Source organism: Triturus cristatus, chromosome 10 (assembly GCF_964204655.1).
Source record: "Triturus cristatus chromosome 10, aTriCri1.1, whole genome shotgun sequence".
In the NCBI taxonomy this organism is placed as follows: domain Eukaryota; kingdom Metazoa; phylum Chordata; class Amphibia; order Caudata; family Salamandridae; genus Triturus; species Triturus cristatus.
Genome location: NC_140593.1, coordinates 112,021,808 through 112,042,625, shown reverse-complemented (window position 1 = coordinate 112,042,625; position 20,818 = coordinate 112,021,808). Strand labels below are relative to the sequence as shown.

The 20,818-nt window shown below is 44.7% G+C and overlaps 1 protein-coding gene and 2 pseudogenes across 4 annotated transcripts in view; 2 read left to right on the top strand and 1 right to left on the bottom strand.

The window, feature by feature from the left end:
* RBMS3 (RNA binding motif single stranded interacting protein 3) overlaps positions 1-20,818 on the bottom strand; it is a 1,484,785-nt gene that overhangs the window by 213,392 nt on the left and 1,250,575 nt on the right. The gene's annotated exons all lie outside the window — the stretch shown is intronic.
* On the top strand, positions 4,979-7,582 carry LOC146788977 (26S proteasome non-ATPase regulatory subunit 11 pseudogene; annotated as a pseudogene). Its single transcript, XR_014970010.1, has one exon. The product of XR_014970010.1 is annotated as a 26S proteasome non-ATPase regulatory subunit 11 pseudogene (transcript).
* Positions 13,038-15,365, top strand: LOC146788976 (26S proteasome non-ATPase regulatory subunit 11 pseudogene; annotated as a pseudogene).

Genomic DNA, 20,818 nt, shown 5'->3' with positions numbered 1-20,818 from the left:
TTGGGGGGGCTGAATCTAGGCAGAGTGGAGCTGCGGGGGTTCTTAGAAGGGGTGAACCAACAGCGAGGCCTCATTAACATGCAAATGGTCTTTTTAAAGACCTGTGAAGTGCTCGGGCGCGGCTTTGTGTCTGCCCGGGAAGCGGTCTCATCCCGGGCTGCCACACACGACGGGGGGGGGGCTGAAGCCCTTTGAGTTCAATGGGTGTTGCGCGCCTGATCACAGGTAAATGCGGGAGAGAACGAGGTTGTTGAGCAGGGCCGGGCTGGCTTGCCCGGGCATCGGGCGTTTCCTGTAGCAAAAGTGCTTCACAGTTAACCTCCCCCATGACCCTCCAGCTGGTCCGACATAATTGCCAGGCCTTCTTTGGGGTTCCAGTTCGGCCCTGTTGTTGAGTATCCTACCCAGGGCTTTAAGTGGGATAAAAAAAAATGGGTGGGGGTGGGGGGCGGTGTTGCGCGGGGTCTATACGACTTGTATTTTGCTGTCTCTTTTGTCATTGCATCCAGGCATAATGATACAACAAGTAACATGATACCTACAACAAGTTAGGACTATTGGCTTTGTCAATCGTTGTTAGTTGCATAAGATAAATTAGCAGTAACTGTGGCTTGTATATAATATTGAAAAAGCATCCACTTGAAGCCCTAGTGACACCACGACAATGTTACTGCTCCTGAGTTTCAAAAAGAGACAACAATATAATCATGCAGTGGCTGAACTCGACAGATTAAGAAATATATCCCAAGTTATATATGACAGTCGGTAGACACATGCCTCTACAGTGTTCTCTTATATTTTGAAACCAGAATTGGTCAAGTTCGTATCCTTTCAAAGTTCCCTTTTCAAACAATCATCATCAACGCCAAGTCTGGCCCTGGCACGGTAGTGCGATTTTTGTTTAGTATTAATAAAATTTGACACTTCAGACAGCAGTTTCAGCAGAGAGGACAAAGAAGGAATGGGCATGGAATCCAAATACAGAAACTGAAACTTCTCTATCAAGGGGAAACATCACTGCCAAAGTTCAGAGCTTGTGAAAAAGCGACCAGCGAAATCACTTGCTAGTTAATGTTCGGGGGGGGCTAAGCGAAAATTTCGGGGGGGGGGCTGAATCTTTAAACAGTAGGCAGAGTGGCGCTGATTTCGGGGGTGGGGGGCTGAATCTAGGCAGAGTGGAGCTGCGGGGGTTCTTAGAAGGGGTGAACCAACAGCGAGGCCTCATTAACATGCAAATGGTCTTTTTAAAGACCTGTGAAGTGCTCGGGCGCGGCTTTGTGTCTGCCCGGGAAGCGGTCTCATCCCGGGCTGCCACACACGATGGGGGGGGCTGAAGCCCTTTGAGTTCAATGGGTGTTGCGCGCCTGATCACAGGTAAATGCGGGAGAGAACGGGGTTGTTGAGCAGGGCCGGGCTGGCTTGCCCGGGCATCGGGCGTTTCCTGTAGCAAAAGTGCTTCACAGTTAACCTCCCCCATGACCCTCCAGCTGGTCCGACATAATTGCCAGGCCTACTTTGGGGTTCCAGTTCGGCCCTGTTGTTGAGTATCCTACCCAGGGCTTTAAGTGGGATAAAAAAAAATGGGTGGGGGTGGGGGTGGGGGTGGGGGGCGGTGTTGCGCGGGGTCTATACGACTTGTATTTTGCTGTCTCTTTTGTCATTGCATCCAGGCATAATGATACAACAAGTAACATGATACCTACAACAAGTTAGGACTATTGGCTTTGTCAATCGTTGTTAGTTGCATAAGATAAATTAGCAGTAACTGTGGTTTGTATATAATATTGAGAAAGCATCCACTTGAAGCCCTAGTGACACCACGACAATGTTACTGCTCCTGAGTTTCAAAAAGAGACAACAATATAACCATGCAGTGGCTGAACTCGACAGATTAAGATATATATCCCAAATTATATATAACAGTCGGTAGACGCATGGCTCTACAGTGTTCTCTTATGTTTTGAAACCAGAATTGGTCAAGTTCGTATCCTTTCAAAGTTCCCTTTTCAAACAATCATCATCAATGCCAAGTCTGGCCCTGGCACGGTAGTGCGATTTTTGTTTAGTATTAATAAAATTTGACACTTCAGACAGCAGTTTCAGCAGAGAGGACAAAGAAGGAATGGGCATGGAATCCAAATACAGAAACTGAAACTTCTCTATCAAGGGGAAACATCACTGCCAAAGTTCAGAGCTTGTGAAAAAGCGACCAGCGAAATCACTTGCTAGTTAATGTTCGGGGGGGGGCTAAGAAAAACTTTCGGGGGGGGCTGAATCTTTAAACAGTAGGCAGAGTGGCGCTGATTTCGGGGGTGGGGGGGCTGAATCTAGGCAGAGTGGAGCTGCGGGGGTTCTTCGAAGGGGTGAACCAACAGCGAGGCCTCATTAACATGCAAATGGTCTTTTTAAAGACCTGTGAAGTGCTCGGGCGCGGCTTTGTGTCTGCCCGGGAAGCGGTCTCATCCCGGGCTGCCACACACGACGGGGGGGGCTGAAGCCCTTTGAGTTCAATGGGTGTTGCGCGCCTGATCACAGGTAAATGCGGGAGAGAACGGGGTTGTTGAGCAGGGCCGGGCTGGCTTGCCCGGGCATCGGGCGTTTCCTGTAGCAAAAGTGCGTCACAGTTAACCTCCCCCATGACCCTCCAGCTGGTCCGACATAATTGCCAGGCCTACTTTGGGGGTCCAGTTCGGCCCTGTTGTTGAGTATCCTACCCAGGGCTTTAAGTGGGATAAAAAAAAATGGGTGGGGGTGGGGGGCGGTGTTGCGCGGGGTCTATACGACTTGTATTTTGCTGTCTCTTTTGTCATTGCATCCAGGCATAATGATACAACAAGTAACATGATACCTACAACAAGTTAGGACTATTGGCTTTGTCAATCGTTGTTAGTTGCATAAGATAAATTAGCAGTAACTGTGGCTTGTATATAATATTGAAAAAGCATCCACTTGAAGCCCTAGTGACACCACGACAATGTTACTGCTCCTGAGTTTCAAAAAGAGACAACAATATAATCATGCAGTGGCTGAACTCGACAGATTAAGAAATATATCCCAAATTATATATAACAGTCGGTAGACGCATGCCTCTACAGTGTTCTCTTATATTTTGAAACCAGAATTGGTCAAGTTCGTATCCTTTCAAAGTTCCCTTTTCAAACAATCATTATCAACGCCAAGTCTGGCCCTGGCACGGTTGTGCGATTTTTGTTTAGTATTAATAAAATTTGACACTTCAGACAGCAGTTTGAGCAGAGAGGACAAAGAAGGAATGGGCATGGAATCCAAATACAGAAACTGAAACTTCTCTATCAAGGGGAAACATCACTGCCAAAGTTCAGAGCTTGTGAAAAAGCGACCAGCGAAATCACTTGCTAGTTAATGTTCGGGGGGGGGCTAAGCGAAAATTTCGGGGGGGGGCTGAATCTTTAAACAGTAGGCAGAGTGGCGCTGATTTCGGGGGTGGGGGGCTGAATCTAGGCAGAGTGGAGCTGCGGGGGTTCTTAGAAGGGGTGAACCAACAGCGAGGCCTCATTAACATGCAAATGGTCTTTTTAAAGACCTGTGAAGTGCTCGGGCGCGGCTTTGTGTCTGCCCGGGAAGCGGTTTCATCCCGGGCTGCCACACACGACGGGGGGGCTGAAGCCCTTTGAGTTCAATGGGTGTTGCGCGCCTGATCACAGGTAAATGCGGGAGAGAACGGGGTTGTTGAGCAGGGCCGGGCTGGCTTGCCCGGGCATCGGGCGTTTCCTGTAGCAGAAGTGCTTCACAGTTAACCTCCCCCATGACCCTCCAGCTGGTCCGACATAATTGCCAGGCCTACTTTGAGGTTCCAGTTCGGCCCTGTTGTTGAGTATCCTACCCAGGGCTTTAAGTGGGATAAAAAAAAATGGGTGGGGGTGGGGGGCGGTGTTGCGCGGGGTCTATACGACTTGTATTTTGCTGTCTCTTTTGTCATTGCATCCAGGCATAATGATACAACAAGTAACATGATACCTACAACAAGTTAGGACTATTGGCTTTGTCAATCGTTGTTAGTTGCATAAGATAAATTAGCAGTAACTGTGGCTTGTATATAATATTGAAAAAGCATCCACTTGAAGCCCTAGTGACACCACGACAATGTTACTGCTCCTGAGTTTCAAAAAGAGCCAACAATATAATCATGCAGTGGCTGAACTCGACAGATTCAGAAATATATCCCAAATTATATATAACAGTCGGTAGACGCATGCCTCTACAGTGTTCTCTTATATTTTGAAACCAGAATTGGTCAAGTTCGTATCCTTTCAAAGTTCCCTTTTCAAACAATCATTGTCAACGCCAAGTCTGGCCCTGGCACGGTAGTGCGATTTTTGTTTAGTATTAATAAAATTTGACACTTCAGACAGCAGTTTCAGCAGAGAGGACAAAGAAGGAATGGGCATGGAATCCAAATACTAATCATGCATATTAGTCTGGGCCACTGGCATTTTGCGATGCTGCAGCGTTTTCCTCATAATTATGGATTTGCCAAACTTCCCAAATAATGCTCGCTTTATAAATCTCGCTTTTGAGAGTGATTAAGCTATTGACATTGTAAATAACAATGCCGTTTCTTTAAATGTTTTAAAAACAAAAACATAAACAAAAATAATGTCATGAGCAATGCCAATAGCTCTAACGTTAACAATGCCGAGACCGTTGCATTGCAAATGCTTGTTGTTTTGAGAATCTGGTCACCCTAAGCTTAATGCCCCTCCAGGCGAGACCTAAAAAGTGTTAGCGACCAACTTGTGTGTGAGAAAAGCACAAAGTTTGTGATTTCCACCCTTGTGGGAGGAATGAGGATAAACACCCTAAGCATGCCGACCACGAGAGATGCCGTAGGTTGGGCGGTCTAATTGTTTCAGACCTTTATGCACCCTTACATTGCTGCTGGACTACGATTCCCAGCGCGCCGCGCTTGACAAGCCGGCATCTGTACTTCCGGCACGTATTTCCGGTCGCATGACTGTGCAGAAGCTGATGCTGAGTTGAGTGAAAGATGGCGACCGCGGCGGCAGTGGAGTTTCAGCGGGCGCAGACCCTAGTCAGCACGGACCGGGACGCGAGCATCGACATCCTGCATTCTATCGTAAAGCGAGATATCCAGGACAGTGATGAAGAAGCGGTGCGTGTCAAAGAGCAGAGCATACTGGAGGTAGGGGGACTCTTGGCCAAAACTGGGCAGGCTGCAGAGCTCGTGGGTCTCCTGAAGTATGTCCGACCTTTCCTGAACTCCATCAGTAAAGCAAAAGCTGCCCGGCTTGTCAGGTCTTTGCTTGACCTCTTGTTGGGCATGGAAGCAGCCACTGGACAAGAGGTCGAGTTGTGTTTAGAGTGCATTGAGTGGGCCAAATCAGAGAAGCGATCCTTTCTCCGCCAGGCATTAGAGGCACGGCTTGTATCTTTATACTTCGACACAAAGCGATATCAGGAGGCATTGCACCTTGGTTCTCAGCTTCTGCGGGAGCTGAAGAAGATGGACGATAAGGCCCTGCTGGTGGAAGTGCAGCTTCTAGAGAGTAAGACGTACCATGCCCTGAGCAATCTGCCAAAAGCAAGAGCCGCCTTAACATCTGCAAGAACCACCGCCAATGCCATTTACTGCCCGCCCAAACTTCAGGCAGCACTTGACATGCAGTCAGGTATCATTCATGCTGCAGAAGAGAAAGACTGGAAGACAGCCTACTCCTATTTCTATGAAGCCTTTGAGGGTTATGATTCCATTGAAAATCCAAAAGCCGTCACTGCGCTCAAGTACATGCTTCTGTGTAAAATCATGCTCAACACCCCAGAGGATGTGCAGACGTTGGTGAGTGGGAAGCTCGCCCTCCGGTATGCTGGAAGACAGACAGAAGCATTAAAGTTTGTGGCGCAGGCGAGTAAGAACCGATCGCTGGCGGATTTTGAGAAGGCACTGACAGATTACAAAGGGGAACTCCGGGATGATCCTATCATCAACACACACTTGGCCAAACTCTACGATCATTTATTGGAACAGAATCTCATCCGAGTTATCGAGCCCTTCTCCAGAGTTCAGATTGCACACATATCAAGTTTGATCAAGCTGTCAAAGCCTGATGTAGAAAGAAAATTATCGCAGATGACCCTGGACAAAAAGTTTCATGGTATCCTTGACCAAGGGGAGGGAGTCCTGATCATTTTTGACGAACTGCCAGTAGATAAGACTTACGAAGCAGCTCTTGAAACTATACACAATATGAGCAAAGTTGTGGATTCCCTGTACAACAAAGCCAAGAAACTGATATAGGGTGTTGACTTGAAGGGGTCCAGCTGGTCGACTTTAAGAACTGAATGTGGACGATGACGTTTGGAGAGTGTGTGTGGCCGAAGAGTGAAGCCTTTGGGGGAAAAAGCTAGCTGACATAATATTTTTCTTTGTTCCACTTTCACTCGGAAAGATTTTTAAACTCATCAGGTGCATCTTTATATTCCATACAATGCTACCAGTCCCAGTCTCCGTGTAACTTTTCATGGTCCAATTTGAGATTGGAAGGGTGGGGGAGGGAAGAAAAGGTAGATTTTGAATTATTTAAAACAACGTTCAGTATGTTCTGAATAAAGGAAAGACTTACACAACCATCTTCTAAAAGATATATAAACATCCATTTCTCACAATTCTACTGCCACAAACCCACTTTCGTGACATGGTGGCAAATGGTGTCTGCACAAATCACTGCCATTCATCACTGAAGATGCGCAGTAGCCTTGAGCGCAATGTGCTTTGTGATATAGTCCACCCCTGTGTAACGAAACCGCTGCTCTGTCTTACTGAATCAGTCCCAAACCTACCAAATTATAAGTTATATGGCTCAGGCACTTCCTGCAGAGATCCCAGAGTATCATGCTTGACGTAGGAGAGAGCTCATGCTGCAAATGCACATGCTGCAGAGGTCTGTGTAGGGTTTTATGTGCTTCCTGCAGAGCTCACATGTAATATGTAGCTCACAGGTTAATATACTAACATACGAAAACGGTTTCTCATTGCATGGATGCATGTGTTACAGAGATTCTTGTGCAACCTGGAGTTCACAGACTGCAGTCCTACTGAAACAGGTCAATGCACGCGTAGCAAACGCCATCATGTACCATGTGACGTGTATGTTTGATTCCTTGCATGTTCTCCATTAATCTTGAACTCTTCTACATTAATAATGCCAATTATCTGTTGCTCTGAATGCTGGGAGAGAAAAGTGGAGGCCGCAGCTCCGGGACGTGGAAGGCATACGGTACGCACAGTGTTGACCGGTAGTTAGGGGGGGGGGGGGGGGGGGGTTTGATTGTTCCACACCTTTATGCCTGTTGAGGCACCATGCCTTTGCTGTATAGTTCTTTTAAGAGAAATTGAGACCTGCAATATCCTTCTTTTAAACTTGGTTCAATTGCATCCATTAATGCCGCCGTACCCCCGGGTTGACGGCACAGGGCTGTGTGATTTAGCGACATATAAGGTATATCCTCCGTGGCCGGCCCGCAGGGTTGTAGGCTGTCAGCTGTGTACTTGTATCTCTGAATAAAGGTCTTTCAAAAAAAATAATGCCAATTATCAAACATCACTGTTTCCTTCATGCCATACTGGCCTCAATGTAGATCCTCGACAAAACAATTTACTTCTAGCGTCCCCTTTCTTGTCTTCAAACTGTTTATTACGTCGTTTAACGCTCAGAAATGAACTTGTTATCATAAAGCACTTTATATAACTTATACACGAATACTCAATTCAATTTTATTGCATAATTAATAAAAATTATTACAATCCACATTTAATATAAAAACAATTATAAAACTTGCGTACATAAATTATTTATTTTGTCTTGTCTTTGTTTTAATTTTAGTATATATATATATATATATATATATATATATATATATATATTTTTTTTTTTAAAAACCATGTCACAAAGTCCCCGGAAGAATATACTTATTGTTTTTGAGTTCTTGGTCTAACACGTTTTAAGATGTAATCACGTGGTGGAACGTCCAGCCTTATCACTGAATTCCTCTTTAGTTGTGGTGTAGGGCTGCTCATTTGCCCAGGAGTAGTTTTTTAGCTTCTGTCATAAATTTGAGTCCCCGGCAAGCAAGGATGGGAGAGGAGCCACTCAACCAATTTATTATCGCTTGCCGGCATGTTTTTATGTTCAAATTGAGACAAATAGCACGTAGGTATTTCCTTCTAAGTGTCATTAGCGCTGGGCACACACAAAACAAGTGAGTTAGAGTTTCGTTGTGATATCCACATAGTCTACATTGGAGACTTTCGTTCTGAGTGATGTATCAAGGGACTTCATACTATGCCTTCGTACTTCATTTTGTTCTTCTGGCAAATGATAAGTTCTTGACTGAAGGTACTTTGGGTGACTACAAAAAGCTATGTGGAGGGTGCAGAAAATGTTGAACTTAAGTCTTTGTTCAACAGAAAAGCAGTGGACTACATTTGGTGATCTGGGCACGTGCTTCATATAGTTGTGTCTCTTGTTTTGTTGAACCTGGAACTTTGGTATTAGTGATTTAGCAAGGGCACTGGTCAATTTATTATAATGATGGATTCTTGAGAGGACCCCCCATCTTGCGCTCTGGCAGTATAAGTTGAAATGTTGGAAAGCATCTTTTGATGCTTTCTATATAGTGGTACCACCTCATTGACTCATGCAATGAAGGACAGATTGGTACTGAAAAATTTCCCCATGTTCATTATTTTCACGAGTGGATGCCAGGCCAAGAGCTTGCCACCAAGATGATGGGATGGTGTTGGTGTAATTGAGTTAACCATCCATCCTCTGACACAAATCACCCTTCTAAGAGGAACGGAGTACAGGATATTCAATTGGTTGATCCACAGAATTGTTTTCCACAGGAGCTGGACCTCGAGCCAAGCCTGAGGTTTCTCCGCATCACCTTCCATACGATTGTGGACATGCATGACCCTGTCAGACCTCCAACTGACTGCAGCCAGGACTATACGGTCAATAGTTTTAATACCTACATTGAATCTACGGGATGGGAATCTCTCTAACTCCACAACCATCCCCAGCTGTGCTTGTTTATTGGATTTACTTAGTCTGCAGGGTAAAAGATCAATTCAGGGAACCTACAGGGTGAGCTAGAGATAAACAAGGCAATCGCTACTGGGCAAAAATTTATTTAAAGGGTGCACCAATGTTTAGCTTTAATGAATTCAAAATAAAAAACAATTATCTACGTTGAGATCAGACCACGAGCATCAAGGCATAATCTTGTTTCCGTGTTAATTTTCTGAAGCAGGATATACGATTTCACCTTCAATAAAAATAGTGTCTTTTTGACTGATTGAAAGGAGCATTGTTTGCCATGTCCAAAGGAATATACACTATCTTTCATGTTTGTAAGTTGGCCCAAGAGGAATGATTCCATATCCGGATTTCATGCCAGGACTTTCCGTGATAAATGTATATCATTTTAGGTAACTTTATGTTATGTTGCGAAATTTCGAAATTTGAAGTGATCTATCTGGGTTCTAATGCAACTAGTGCGATTACTTTAGAGAACACCTAAGGGTGTACATTAAATCACACAGGCAGAAGTATAAAAAGTTGGGCAATAAAAAAAAAATATATATCACAAAATTTCCTTGTGCTTTCAGAACAAGCATGGGCAGGTGGGTGGGGGGCAAGGATTTTAGGTTGCTGGAATCGGCCATTAAATGGCACATCATTATTGTATGGACCTCCCATTTTTTTACTTTCCCGCATATGTCGAAAGACGGTCCATTGAAAATATGAATGAATGAATAAATTAAACATTTGTAGAGTGCACAGCTACTCAGGAAGAGTGTCCCAGTGCTAAAATAACTATCAAACCAGCTGCAATCCCTAACAGCGGGAGACCAGGATTAAACTGCAGCTAGAAAAGAGGAGAGCTAGATTAGTTATGGAACAGCCAGGTTTAAGTCGGTCACAGTTCTGAGTGTTAGTGGGAGAAGGTTCCAGACTTGGGCTCCCTGGAACCTGAAAGAACGACTGCCTGATCGGGTGCGGCGTATCCTGGGGAAAGATGCCAGGCTCAAAGTGGACATCCTCAAGGTTCTAGGCGGCACATAATGTGTGACTCTCCTTCTGAGATTCTCCGCACCGCTACTGTGAAGGGCCATGAAAAATAGCACCAGAGCTTTAAAATTATCCTCTTTTTTTTTTTTTTACTGGGAGCCAGTGTAGTGCCTTGTTTTACTGGGAGCCAGTGTAGTGCCTTGAGGTGCGGGGAAATATAAGTATTGGGCTTAAGCAAGAGAAACGCTCTGGCGGCTGCATTCTGAACCACCTGTAAGCGGTTGAGCAAATACTCAGGGAGGCCCAGGTAGAGGACATTGGCATAGTCCAGTCTGTAGGTAACCAGTGCCTGGACTACAGTCTTCTTGTGCTCAAGTGGCAAAAGGGGGAGAAATTTCCTCAGCATCCGCAGAAGTCCAAAACAAGTGCTTGCTACCGACTGGACTTGATATTTATATAGCGCGAACTTGACCCAAATTCAATTGGGTATCAGAGCGCTGTACATAGCACCAGTTACGTTACATGAGGACGCACATTCATTTTTTGTTAGGCACAGGGAGATTAAGTGATTTGCCCAGAATCACAGGATGTGCCATTACCGAAACTCGAACACAGTTCCCCCGGTCCGCAGTCGAGCACCCTAGCCGTTAGGCCAACTCCTCTCCCGAGATCTCATCGAGAGAGTATCATTCATAATAATGCCAGATTTTTAACAGTTTTGCGCAGCGATAGAAGGTAACATGCCACCAGTCTCTGTACTATTGTTGGCTCTGAATCAGACTGGTTAAAGTGCAGAAGATGATTTTTTTCGCCATAGTCTGAGATCACTGCATTGACATATTTCTCCAAAGCATTGGAGAAAAATGGCAACAGTGAGATGGGTCTGTAGTTTGCGGACACTGTGGGGTCAACAGAGGGCCTCTTTAGCAGCGGGAGAATTTTAGCACATTTCCAAATAGCAGGCACATGGCCGGCAGTTAGAGAAGAATTAAGGGGCATATCAGCAAGGGCCGGCGATAATTATCGCTAAGCACACTTAGCGCTAGGATAATTATCGCCGACTATCGTGGAATTTTATCGCTGAGATAGCATGCTATCAGCAACGCTTATCTCAAAAGCGATAAAACTCCTCACGCTAACAGCCAAAAGTGAGATTATCGCTGGAAATCCAGCGATATAATCACACATTTTGCCGTTAGTTTGCTGATAAGGCAAGGCATACTTAGCCATTATATCCACCTTACATTGGATATAATGGCTAAATCAGGGTGAAAGCAGGCATAAGGAAAGTATCGTTAACTGTGGTTAGCGCTACTTTTCTTATCGCTATGCCTGTTAGCGACATTTCTCCAGTTATTTTGGGATGGAACGCCCACTTTGCATCTCATTAGAGATGCAAAGGTGGGCGTTATGGGAAAGGGGCTAAAGCAAGGAATCACGCGTTAGCGTGACCTTGCTGATTAAGCGATAAAATTATCGCCGCTTTTCATCCGAAAACGGACGCTAAAGCGGCGATAATTTTTAATCGCCAGCTTGCTACTATGCCCCTAAATACCTTATTTGCCACAGGATTTATTGTGTCGTGGTCATCGCGGCAAACAGTTTTGCTGGGCAAGGGTCAACTGGGACCTGACTTCAGACTTTTGATTATTTCAAGGGACACTTCAGGTCGTAACAGAGGAAAATGCATAAGAGCCGGACTTCCTCTCATCCTAAATGCCAAAGTTATTGAATCTTACCCCACCATGAACACTAATGCACGTCCTTAACCTCCAGGGCAGGGTGTCAATCTCTGGAGCTTTCTGCCCAATTCTCAGTTGTCCTAGCGCTTTGCAGCCACCATGCTCGCCAGGATAAGCCATGGTTTTGCTAAAAGCATTGTGGTTGAGGGACTTTCTTTTCGTTCCATGCATATAAAAGCGAAGCAATTTTCTTTTGCACTTTTTTCCATGCAGAAGAAAATGGATGCATTTTTTTTTTTTTTATGTTTGGCACTTCAGGCGGCCTGCTGTTTTAGGAGGACACACAATTCCTTAACTCTCCTTACAGCCTGATTTATTGCTGCTTGGGTACAAGAATAGGGGGAAGATGGGTAACATACATTTAATTTCTGGCTCTAATGTAAGGCATTTTCATACATTATATTTAAAGAGTAATGTTTTTAGGTCTCGCCTTGCTATCGCGTAAGCGATCGCGAAGCAAAACTATAGGGGCTTTTAAAAGTGCTCCCAAAAAGCGGATTGCATGGCTAGCACGCGCACAATCACGCGCATCGTGCCGCCATGCAATCCGCCTTTTGGGAGCACTTCAAAAGGTCCGCTCCCCCGCCCCCAAACACGCGAAACTTTGAACGCGAGGCGCGCGTGCGGCCACTGCTTTTTTTTTTTCCTTCGTGTTGTTGTCGGTTTCAAGTCCATGGAAACAACAAACCAGTAACTCAAGCTGCCGGTGGAATGGCACTTAACGGGTTAAACCCTGGAGCCATGTGATTGCTGTCAAACGTCTGGAAGTAACTTAAGAAGAAATTCATGAACTAAATCAGCCCGGTTTTCCGAAACGGATTCTGTCTGTTCCTTGGTGAGTTGACTATATATCTATCTCCTCTCCCTTATTTTCCCAGCGCGAGAGGTGACTTCACAATCGGGCTTCCTGGTCTGCATGTATTTTGAAGTGAGACATTTTTTAATGTGGTTATTTGTTGTATGTACACAGCACCTTTGCATCGCGTTCAGGCTCATGTCCGATTATTTTTTTAAATTACTGTTTGCTTGTGATTCCACGTCGCCAGGGGTATATCATGGGTACTGCTTTGGACTTTAACTTGCTGATGCATTCTGGGAGTTACAGTCTTGGTTCACTTCAACTGAATCTGTTGCAGTAAAATATTCGATTGCACCGGACTGTAAAATCAAGTAGACGACTGCAAACGTCATGCCTTAATAATATTTAGTAATGAATTTACACAAAATGGAGCGCAGGTTGTTCAATGTGGGTGAACGAAGCATTGTTCTGCTCTTTGCCTTCTGGTACTTGTACAGTGCCTGCACTAGGACTGCAGTTGTAGAGGTACTCACTATTCGGAATAATTGAAAAATACCCGCACCCGACTCCCCCCCCCCCCCCCCCCCCTCATGCAAAGTATGTAATTCACAGCTTTTTAACAGGAATTTCACAGCTACAACTTCCAGAACGTAAAAACGGAGCAGGCTTAAATGAGAAACATATAGATACCATAGGACAACCGAAGTTCTACGAATAAAGATGGTGAAAAGTAAAATGCAAATACCTATGACGTAATGGTGCTTTCGTTTTGTAAGCCCCCCCTCCACCCCTTGTGCAATCTATACATTCTAATGTAATATCGTCGAACTATTTCCAGATGTATAAAAGTACATCAAAGATCAGGGCCTGGTTAGCCACAGTGTAAACAGCGTCCGTTTTGTGTAGTCACCTGCCTTAAAAAAACAAGCATTTGCAATGCAATAGGTCTCGCATTTACGAGAGTTTGAGCTATTGGCATTGTAAATGACAATGCCTTTTATTTATGTGTTGATTTTTAAAACATAAATAAAAGGCATTTAACAATGCCCATAGCTTAAACTCTCGCAAATGCGAGACCTATTGCATTGCAAATGGTTGTTGTTTTGAGAATCTGGTCACCCTAAGCTTAATGCCCCTCCAGGCGAGACCTAAAAAGTGTTAGCGACCAACTTGTGTGTGAGCAAAGCACAAAGTTTCTGATTTCCACCCTTGTGGGAGGAATGAGGATAAACACCCTAAGCATGCCGACCACGAGAGATGCCGTAGATTGGGCGGTCTAATTGTTTCAGACCTTTGTGCACCCTTACATTGCTGCTGGACTACGATTCCCAGCGCGCCGCGCTTGACAAGTCGGCGTCGGTACTTCCGGCACGCATTTCCGGTCGCATGACTGTGCGGAGGCTGATGCTGAGTTGAGTGGAAGATGGCGACAGTGGCGGCAGTGGAGTTTCAGCGACATCCTGCATTCTATCGTAAAGCGAGATATCCAGGACAGTGATGAAGAAGCGGTGCGTGTCAAAGAGCAGAGCATACTGGAGATAGGCGACTCTTGGCCAAAACTGGGCAGGCTGCAGAGCTCGGGGGTCTCCTGAAGTATGTCCGACCTTTCCTGAACTCCATCAGTAAAGCAAAAGCTGCCCGGCTTGTCAGGTCTTTGCTTGACCTCTTGTTGGACATGGAAGCAGCCACAGGACAAGAGGTCGAGTTGTGTTTAGAGTGCATTGAGTGGGCCAAATCAGAGAAGCGATCCTTTCTCCGCCAGGCATTAGAGGCACGGCTTGTATCTTTATACTTCGACACAAAGCGATATCAGGAGGCATTGCACCTTGGTTCTCAGCTTCTGCGGGAGCTGAAGAAGATGGACGATAAGGCCCTGCTGGTGGAAGTGCAGCTTCTAGAGAGTAAGACGTACCATGCCCTGAGCAATCTGCCAAAAGCAAGAGCCGCCTTAACATCTGCAAGAACCACCGCCAATGCCATTTACTGCCCGCCCAAACTTCAGGCAGCACTTGACATGCAGTCAGGTATCGTTCATGCTGCAGAAGAGAGAGACTGGAAGACAGCCTACTCCTATTTCTATGAAGCCTTTGAGGGTTATGATTCCATTGAAAATCCAAAAGCCATCACTGCGCTCAAGTACATGCTTCTGTGTAAAATCATGCTCAACACCCCAGAGGATGTGCAGATGTTGGTGAGTGGAAAGCTTGCCCTCCGGTATGCTGGAAGACAGACAGAAGCATTAAAGTTTGTGGCGCAGGCGAGTAAGAACCGATCGCTGGCGGATTTTGAGAAGGCACTGACAGATTACAAAGGGGAACTCCGGGATGATCCTATCATCAACACACACTTGGCCAAACTCTACGATAATTTATTGGAATAGAATCTCATCCGAGTTATCGAGCCCTTCTCCAGAGTTCAGATTGCACACATATCAAGTTTGATCAAGCTGTCAAAGCCTGATGTAGAAAGAAAATTATCGCAGATGATCCTGGACAAAAAGTTTCATGGTATCCTTGACCAAGGGGAGGGAGTCCTGATCATTTTTGACGAACCGCCAGTAGATAAGACTTACGAAGCAGCTCTTGAAACTATACACAATATGAGCAAAGTTGTGGATTCCCTGTACAACAAAGCCAAGAAACTGACATAGGGTGTTGACTTGAAGGGGTCCAGCTGGTCGACTTTAAGAACTGAATGTGGACGATGACGTTTGGAGAGTGTGTGTGGCCGAAGAGTGAAGCCTTTGGGGGAAAAAGCTAGCTGACATAATATTTTTCTTTGTTCTACTTTCACTCGGAACGTTTTTTAAACTCATCAGGTGCATCTTTATATTCCATACAATGCTACCAGTCCCAGTTTCCGTGTAACGTTTCATGGTCCAATTCGATATTGGAAGGGTGGGGGAGGGAAGAAAAGGTAGATTTTGAATTATTTAAAACAACGTTCAGTATGTTCTGAATAAAGGAAAGTCTTACACAACCATCTTCTAAAAGATATATAAACATCCATTTCTCACAATTCTACTGCCACAAACCCACTTTCGTGACATGGTGGCAAATGGTGTCTGCACAAATCACTGCCATTCATCACTGAAGATACGCAGTAGCCTTGAGCGCAATGTGCTTTGTGATAAAGTCTACCCCTGTGTAACGAAACCGCTGCTCTGTCTTACTGAATAAGTCCCAAACCTACCAAATTATAAGTTATATGGCTCAGGCACTTCCTGCAGAGATCCCAGAGTATCATGCTTGACGTAGGAGAGAGCTCATGCTGCAAATGCACACGCTGCAGAGGTCTGTGTAGGGTTTTATGTGCTTCCTGCAGAGCTCACATGTAACATGTAGCTCACAGGTTAATATACTAACATACGAAAACGGTTTCTCATTGCATGGATGCATGTGCTACAGAGATTCTTGTGCAACCTGGAGTTCACAAACTGCAGTCCTACTAAAACAGGTCAATGGCTCATGCACGCGTAGCAAACACCATCATGTACCACGTGACGTATATGTTTGATTCCTTGCATGTTCTCCATTAATCTTGAACTCTTCTACATTAATAATGCCAATTATCAAACATCACTGTTTCCTTCATGCCATACTGGCCTCAATATAGATCCTCGACCAAACAATTTACTTCTGGCGTCCCCTTTCTTGTCTTCAAACTGTTTGTTTATTACGTCGTTTAACGCTCAGAAATGAACTTGTTATCATAAAGCACTTTATATAACTTATAAACGAATAAATACATAACAGCCTCAACCTGGATCCAGGCATTGACGGGGCGCTGTGTCCTGCTTGCACTTGTGTGGCCTTTCCATGGGATTCAAGACCAGACTTTTCGTCTACTTGACCCTTACAGATAGTCAACTCCCCTTGACCTCCTGTTACTCCCGCCCCTCAGTAAACACCATAACTTAAAAGTTCAGAACCGTACCCTCCAGCCGACCCTCCTTCGGCACTAGGAGATCCCTGGATCCGCACCCTTCATAGAAGACTATAACAAGGAGATGATCTGAGCTGGTCATTCTGCATAAGCATTCCCAAAATCCCAGATTCACTCTTGACAGATTGTTCCAGAGTGATGTACCAAGGGACTTCATACTATGCCTTCGTACTTCATTTTGTTTTTCTGGCAAATGATAAGTTCTTGACTGAAGGTACTTTGGGTGACTACAAAAAGCTATGTGGAGGGTGCAGAAAATGTTGAACTTAAGTCTTTGTTCAACAGAAAAGCAGTGGACTACATTTGGTGATCTGGGCATGTGCTTCATATAGTTGTGTCTCTTGTTTTGTTGAACCTGGAACTTTGGTATTAGTGATTTAGCAAGGGCACTGGTCAATTTATTATAATGATGGATTCTTGAGAGGACCCCCCATCTTGCGCTCTGGCAGTATAAGTTGAAATGTTGGAAAGCATCTTTTGATGCTTTCTATATAGTGGCACCACCTCATTGACTCATGCAATGAATGACAGATTGGTACTGAAACATTTCCCCATGTTCATGGTTATTTTCACAAGAGTGGATGCCAGGCCAAGAGCTTGTCACCAAGATGATGGGATGGTGTTGGTGTAATTGAGTTAACCATCCATCCTCTGACACAAATCACCCTTCCAAGAGGAACGGAGTACAGGATATTCAATTGGTCGATCCACAGAATTGTTTTCCACAGGAGCTGGACCTCAAGCCAAGCCCGAGGTTTCTCCGCATCACCTTCCATACGATTGTGGACATGCATGACCCTGTCAGACCTCCAACTGACTGCAGCCAGGACTATACGGTTAATAGTTTTAATGCCGCAGGTCATCCTACCTACATTGAATCTACGGGATGGGAATCTCTCTAACTCCACAACCATCCCCAGCTGTGCTTGTTTATTGGATTTACTTAGTCTGCAGGGTAAAAGATCAATTCAGGGAACCTACAGGGTGAGCTAGAGATAAACAAGGCAATCGCTACTGGGCAAAAATTTATTTAAAGGGTGCACCAATGTTGCAGGATATACGATTTCACCTTCAATAAAAATAGTGTCTTTTTGACTGATTGAAAGGAGCATTGTTTGCCATGTCCAAAGGAATATACACTATCTTTCATGTTTGTAAGTTGGCCCAAGAGGAATGATTCCATATCCGGATTTCATGCCAGGACTTTCCGTGATTTCTATTTAGATTGACTTTTTGGTAAATTTATCTAAGTATATCTTTTTAAATGTATATCATTTTAGGTAACTTTATGTTATGTTGCAAAATTTCAAAATTTGAAGTGATCTATCTGGGTTCTAATGCAACTAGTGCGATTACTTTAGAGAACACCTAAGGGTGTACATTGAATCACACAGGCAGAAGTATAAAGAGTTGGGCAATAAAAAAATATATATATCACAAAAAAATTCCTTGTGCTTTCAGAACAAGCATGGACAGGTGGGTGGGGGGCAAGGATTTTAGGTTGCTGGAATCAGCCATTAAATGGCACATCATTATTGTATGGACCTCCCACTTTTTTACATTTCCTGCATATGTCGAAAGACGGTCCATTGAAAATATGAATGAATGAATAAATTAAACATTTGTAGAGTGCACAGCTACTCAGGAAGAGTGTCCCAGTGCTAAAATAACTATCAAACCAGCTGCAACCCCTAACAGCGGTAGACCAGGATTAAACTGCAGCTACAAAAGAGGAGAGCTAGATTAGTTATGGAACAGCCAGGTTTAAGTCGGTCACAGTTCTGAGTGTTAGTGGGAGAAGGTTCCAGACTTGGGCTCCCTGGAACCTGAAAGAACGACTGCCTGATCGGGTGCGGCGTATCCTGGGGAAAGATGCCAGGCTCAAAGTGGACATCCTCAAGGTACTAGGCGGCACATAATGCGTGACTCTCCTTCTGAGATTCTCCGCACCGCTTCTGTGAAGGGCCATGAAAAATAGCACCAGAGCTTTAAAATTATCCTCTTTTTTTTTTTTTTTTTTTACTGGGAGCCAGTGTAGTGCCTTGTTTTACTGGGAGCCAGTGTAGTGCCTTGAGGTGCGGGGAAATATAAGTCCTGGGCTTAAGCAAGAGAAACGCTCTGGCGGCTGCATTCTGAGCCCCCTGTAAGCGATTGAGCAAATACTCAGGGAGGCCCAGGTACAGGACATTGGCATAGTCCAGTCTGTAGGTAACCAATGCCTGGACTACAGTCTTCTTGTGCTCAAGTGGCAAAAGGGGGAGAAATTTCCTCAGCATCCGCAGAAGTCCAAAACAAGTGCTTGCTACCGACTGGACTTGATATTTTTTATTTTTTTTGCAGAGTTTTATATAGCGCGAACTTGACCCGAATTCAATTGGGTATCAGAGCGCTGGGAAGAGATCGAAGAGGAAACGCTGCATTCCGTTCGGGTGGGACAGTGCTTATTGTGAAATAAGTGACACAACCACAAGAATCTCAAGACAATAAAAACGCCATGTTAGGGGCAGAAGGGCAGCCTTCAACCCCCATGAAATGCATTGAGCACACATTCCACTGGGTGTCAAAGCACTCCAGTGAGTGCGGGTCCATTTAAAAAAAAATATGCCTCTCATACCGATGCGACCCTGAAACTGAATGAAAAATCAGCGAGCAGGGTCTGGAAACTCTTTGTGGGACTTCAATGACAGTGCGAAGTGCTAAAAGTAAGTGACTGGGATTGTTCTGAAACGCCATAATTTTGAAAGCACATGCAATTCCTAATTTTCCAATCAAGGCTACAACAAATGGAATGATGGATGTGGAAATAACTAAATGTGAAAGAGGTGCATACACATTGAACTATTCAAAATTTTAGCAGTTGGCGAGTTGGATTTATGTAAGAATTATAAATGCAACAGTTCTGTTGCCTCAAGAAAGGAAAAAGAAAAGGAAATAAAGTGAAATACTTGTTTTCAGATTAGTAATTGCAACAAGGTGAAATAACAATATAATATAATAACCACGAGTCCCAGAATGCCCCTGAGAGTTTAAAATACAGCAGCACGCACTTGTAATTGAAAACAGACTACCATGAACAAGGCTACAATGGCTGAAACACATTGGTGGAATTTGTGCAGTGCTGTTTGCTCATTAAAGTGCATGATAATATGAGCTTCCGGGAGTGCAGCGTCCTTCTTTTTGTTTGTAAATACTCTGGGGTACTGGTCATATCTCAACGCTTGCACCAGCAGATAATGCGCGTCGCTATGACCAATTTGCTATATATATATCAGTGCACTCGTTCACTTCCTTGCGGAGAAAACAAAAGAGCGCAAACTCCTCTTCAATTGTGCGATTTTCTTTATTGTTCACAGTTAACAGTCATAATATATATATATATATTTATATATATACACGAAAACATACTTGGAATTTCAAGGCAAGGGTGGTCACCAACTATAGCAAATGTTGAGGCAAAGTCTGTTTAAATGGAATTGATGGTTACAGCCAATAAAAGACCTCTGATTTGTCGTCTGTAATGCTTCATCTCGGTCTGTGGAGGGAGCTGTCATTATAGTCCTTTTTCTATGTCCATGGCAGCTGTCAAATAGTCCTACCTTTATGTCGATGGTTACTGCAAACCGTAGTCCTACTTCTATGTCTATGACCGGTCCCTGTTTTTTAGGTCTCGACCTTGCTATCGCGTAAGCGATCGCAAAGCGAGACTATAGAGAGCGGGTTTGAAAAGTGCTCCCAAAAAGCGGATTGCATGGCTAGCACGCGCACAATCACGCGCATCGTGCCGCCATGCAATCTGCCTTTTGGGAGCACTTCAAAGGGTCCGCTCCCCCGCCCCCAAGTGCACGCGCGCCACGCTACGCCGGGCTTGTCTTTTTTTTTAAACTTTAAACGCGAGGCGCGCGTGCGGCCCATGCTTGTTTATAATGGCGGCCACGCCCTTTCTTTTTCTTCTGCGAGGCTGCCCAAATACATATTTCCAATATTAAATGCTTTATAAAGAGCGCGGTAATGTGCGGCCGCCCAACACTTATTTCACACTTGTACATTTAAAAATGCAACGGGCTTCTTTAACAATGCCGGAACCCAAACCAGTTCAACAATGGCGGCCACGCCCCTTGGTTTACTTTTGCGTAGCCGGTCAACTATTTTCTCAAACTTTGATGGTTAAAAATGCAGCTGGCTCTTTAACAATACCGGAACCCGAACCAGTTTCACAATGGCGGCTGCGACCGTTTCTTTAGTCTTCTGCAGCTGTCCAACTC